Here is a 5,499-nt window from a genome sequence, read left to right on the forward strand (position 1 = left end):
GGCACACTCCCACTCCTACACTTCTTAAACGGACTTTGCGTCTGACTCTAAATGAGGTTCATAGAGTCCAATTGCTGTTTCAGTATACAAAGATGCATTCATATCTAGTCTGCCCCCACTCTGTCCTATCCAATCTGTGTCTTCCTAACCTACGTCTTCCTTCCCTGTCAGCCTTTCTCTAACCTGTTCTCTGTTTCATGTCCTGTCTGTCTGCTCTGTATGTCCCACACTTCCCTGTGTGCCTCCTTGGTCTGTCTCTCCCTATCTTGTGTATGTGTCTCCAGTTGGGTTGAGTACGACATCCAGGAGTTGGAAATGCTGACACTTATCCTGTCGAAACAAAAATGTATGCACTAGTCTATGCGAGATCCCATAATAATGTGTGGACTCACTAAAAACAGATGCATAATGTCAGTAAATGGCCTTTGTGCTGTGGAGCAACAGTTTTTATATATGTCACTTTCTATCTGTCTCTGCCATGTTACTTTACAACCTATCTGTGTATCTCCAAGTCCTGTCTGTCTCTGCCATGTTACTTTTCAACTTAACTGAATACTTTTTTACTTGTTTGTCTCTCTCTGTCCTCTCTGTCCTATCATGGTGGTGTCTATAATCCTAATCATAATCCTAGTCTCAGTCTCTATAGTACACTGATGTTTGACACATGGTCCAAGAGGTAAATATATGGTGTATGGTGTATATATATATATATATATATATATATATATATATATATATATAAATTGAAACACATTACTTAATGCACATCATAATATAAATTATAGTCACAAATCTAATAAAAATGTAATTATTTTATTTTGCCACTTGAGATGCAAGTTTATACCAACATTTAAACACAATTGTCCTTCTAGTGTACAGTAATGACATAGAAGCACTGTACTGCATGTACAAGCAAAACCATTGAGCAATTAACAATCAAAAAATCAACTAAACTAGGGTGTGTAAATACAGGGTAAGTCTGGATGGAATAAGGGAAAGAGCCAATGAGGAAAAGTTGGGTGGACTATTATATTTGTATTTTCAGTCGTAACTATAGAGATATCCTCTAAAGGCAGTGACTTGTCATATTTAAATTCTAACCAACTTTAGTAAAAAGAGAGATTAATAGTTAGATTTACTAAAGGAAAAGTGGAGATGTTGCCCATTGCAACCAATCAGATGCTAGCAATCATTTTCTAGAATGTACAAGATAGATGATAGCTAAAATCTGATTGGTTGCTATGGACAACACCTCCACTTTTCCTTTAAGAAGCTTTAGTAAATCTACCCCAAAAACTCACACAGTCCAGCTTTAAAACTTCACTCATAGATAACCTTTCACTATGTCATTAGATATAAGATTTCAAAGTTCCAAACAGAAAATGTTGTAAATTTAAATTAGATGAACTAATTCCAAATGCAATTACCAATCCACCTCATTTATTAACATAGCACTGTTCACTGATATTCATGTCTATTATTGTCAAACTGGGCCTGAATATGTGTTTACATTGAAAAGCGCATTTAAATCTTATCTTAACTGGTGCCTAACAGTTTGTAAGCTTTCCCATGAGGACATATTGTATATCCGAAATATGGGAGCACCGTTATTTTATTTCTATACATAAAAAACAATTTCAGGACTATAACAAACTTACCTTAGTAATAAGGTCATGTCTAGAAGTGGGAGTATATACAGCAGACATGTGCTCACCAGCAGCTGATAACTGACTGTTCTATGTCAGGCACAGACTTTTATGTCCAAGCTGAGTGACATCATAGAAGCTAATTGTGATGTAACTAGTGAGCAGCCTGCTCAAAGCTGTTCACAGTAGGTCTGCCTGCATTTTATAACCGTCTACAATATTTTAATGGACAAGGATGCCTTTTTTTATATAATAGTGGGTAGTTCCAATGTGTGCTTCTAGTAATCACTGATATGAAGATAAATAAGTTTCTCAGGGATTTTGTACTATTGTTTGCTTTTCATGAAGACATATAAATTGGGGAAACAGTAGCAGCTACTCTTCATGTTTTGCAATTGGGAAAGAGTGGCACCTAATGTGTTTTTTTTTACCTTAGTGTTAAACAACAGTCATTATGGTGTCAGTAAAATTCTAAATGTTTTATAAGATTTTTAGTGGGACTCTACTAAGGGTCAATTTTGTAGAAATAGTGCTAAAATCACAATTTTCTTTAGTGGTTAGCTAATTAGGGAACCTATCAAATGTTTTTGCCTATAAAACACAAGTTTTCCAGCTTTTACCAGCGGAAATAAATTGAAACACCTATATTTTCCTCTCTCCACCAATGGAGGTAAAAATCATGTCTGGTTTCTTCCTCTTCTTACTTAATGGACATCACAATAGAAATTATAGTCACAAATCTAGTAAAAAAGAAATTAAGTCATCTTGCCACTTGATAGTAAGTTTATACCAACATTTAAACACATTTTCCCTTTTAGCAGAGTGTTAACTAGGGCGGTGCAAGAGGGGCGCAATGCTGAAGGGGGTGACCGCCCAGGGCAGTAATGCTGAAGGGGGTGACCGCCCAGGGCAGTAATGCTGAAGGGGGTGACAGCCCAGGGCAGTAATGCTGAAGGGGGTGACCGCCCAGGGCAGTAATGCTGAAGGGGGTGACCGCCCAGGGCAGTAATGCTGAAGGGGGAACAGTTTATGAATAGTTTAGGTTCATTTGGTTGAAATTGAAGGCAAGGGGGGCATCAGTCTTCCTTCTTGCCCCGAGCGCTAAAATTTTTAGCTACGACTCTGCCTTCTAATGTACAGCAGTGACACTGAAGCACTGTGCTGCATGACCAAGCAAAACCTTTGAGCAATTTAAGGCCCAAAATCAACTAAACTAGGTTGTGTAAAAACAGGTAAAGGCTGGATGGAATTTTTTGCAGTTCTAGTCATAGAGATAACATCATTTTATCATCTAAAGGCAGTGGTTTGTCATACTGAAATCATAACAAACTTTAGTAAAAAGAGAGATTAATAGTTAGATTTACTAAAGGAAAAGTGGAGGTGTTCCATTGCAACCAATCAGTTTCTATCATTTTCTAGAATGTACAGCATAGATGATAGCTAAAATCTGATTTGTTTCTCTGGACAACACCTCCACTTTTCCTTTAAGAAGCTTTAGTAAATCTACCCCAAAAACTCACACAGTTCAGCTCTAAAGCTTCACTCATATATAACCTTTCACTATGTCATTAGATATAAGATGTCAAAGTTCCAAACAGAAAATGTTGTAAATTTAAATTATGGTCACCAATCCACCTCATTTATTCACATAGCGCTGTTCACTGATATTCATGTTTATTATTGCCAAATTGTTAGGTCCTGAATATGTGTTTACATTGAAAAGTTCGGTTAAAAATTATCGTCACTAGTGCCTAACAGTTTGCAAGCTTACCCTTGATACAATATTGTATGTTCCAAATATGGGAGCAATGATATTTTTTTTTATACATAAAAAAACTATTTCAGGACTATAACAAACTTACCTTAGTAATAAGGTCCTGTCTAGAAGATGGAGTATACACAGCAGACATGTGCTCACCAGCAGCTGATAACTGACTGTTCTATGTCAGGCACAGACTTTTATGCCCAAACTGAGTGACATCATAGAAGCTAATTGTGATGTAACTAGTGAGCAGCCTGCTCAAAGCTGTTCATTGTAGCTGTGCATCTTCTAACTGCTGACAACATTTTAATGGGCAAGAACATATTTTTTTATTAGTGAATAGTTCCAATCTGTGTTTCTAGTAATCACTGATATGAAGATAAATAAGTTTCTCAGGGATTTTGTACTATTGTTTGTTTTTCATGAAGACATATAATTTGGGGATACAGTTGCAGCTACTCTTCATGTTTTGCAATTGGGAAAAAATGCCATTAGTGTAAAAACAACAGTCACTATGGTGCCAGTAAAGTTACAAATTATTTATAAGATTTTTAAGGGTCGATTTTGAAGATATAGGGCCTCATTTAGAGTCGGATGCAAAGTCCATTGCAAGCGCATCCTGCACATTTCCACTGATGGGGCATGTGCAGTAAGCAACAGTTCCCTGCAGTTCCGTCTGCTTTTCAGACGCAGGTGTACACTGCGACAGCTTGTGTCTCAGTACGAGGGAAAGGGAGGAACTCGGATTTATGTAGGCGTGACTGTGAATAATTCAGATACTATGGGTGTCTACCCACAAAAATTACCCTAGTCGGATCAAGATACAGACGGAACACACGTCGAACAAGACGAAAAAAGTGCAACAGGAATTAGGTGGCACAAGTAGTTAGCTAGCTGTGAGAACTGGTCGCAGCTTGGTAGGATATTACGAGTGGGACTGCCACTAGTAATACCCTACCAAGCTGCGGCACACTCTCACTCCTGCTCTTTCTTGTAAGTCTTAGACACACATTGCGTCCGACTCTAAATGAAGCCCATAGTGTTAAAATCACAATTTTCTTTAGTGGTTATCTAATTATGGAATCTATCAGATGTTTTTGCCTATAAATGACACATTTTCCGGTTTTCACCAGTGGAACTAGCTAAACCATTGAAATTGCTGTCTAGGCATCATCCTTGATTCAGAACTGTGTCAAGTTATTGTGTTTGTTCTCAATTGCAGGCGTATAAATAAATGTTCATAGTAATAATAATAACAATAATAATAATAATAACAACCTATTTTAATGGTAAGTATAGAACAGACGAATTTATGAAATATCAATGACTGATAAAATCACTAAAGATATTTTCACTGGTTTCAGACACTCATGATAAGTTCAAAAATTAGTGAGATGAGTGTGATAAAAAAAGAATTGAAGCTTTAGAAGCATTAACATGAATAGTCTCATTCATTTCAATTAGGTCCCCATTGTATGGGAGCATTGAAATAAATATGAATCTCCACTTATGGTGCTTACCATTACTAGCCAAATGGGCTAATAAGAAAATTCAATTATAAAAATACCATAGAAGCAACTAGGTATATGTATTTAATCAATTAGTCACAAACCAATACCTTATAATAATATTTAAAGGAACAATTATTTACTCAGACATTAACAGATATCATCAGTATAAAATATTAATATAATAAAAATACAACTCTTATCTGTTAAATTATCTAGATAAGGAAAGTACACAGTCAGAAAGTTTAGGGACACTGAATTTGGAGAAAACTATCACTGCTGTAAAATCAAAACAAAAATATACATTTCAATGAGCTATACACATTTATATAACATCTACGACACACATATCTTGTTGGTTAACAGGGATAATGGCGGCTTAGAGAACACAAACCTACACGATAATGACCCAGCCTGCCCCTATCTTACTTTGATGTATATCCCGTAATCTTAGACGACATCTTTTCATAGAACCATCTATTATATTTTGTGCAATGACAGTAAGTGATGTATTTATAGAACGGATTAGAGAATAAGGAGGGGGTCAAACATTTACACGGCTCTCTGTCTGTTGAGAAGATTG

This window comes from Mixophyes fleayi, chromosome 3, assembly GCF_038048845.1.
Source record: "Mixophyes fleayi isolate aMixFle1 chromosome 3, aMixFle1.hap1, whole genome shotgun sequence".
In the NCBI taxonomy this organism is placed as follows: domain Eukaryota; kingdom Metazoa; phylum Chordata; class Amphibia; order Anura; family Limnodynastidae; genus Mixophyes; species Mixophyes fleayi.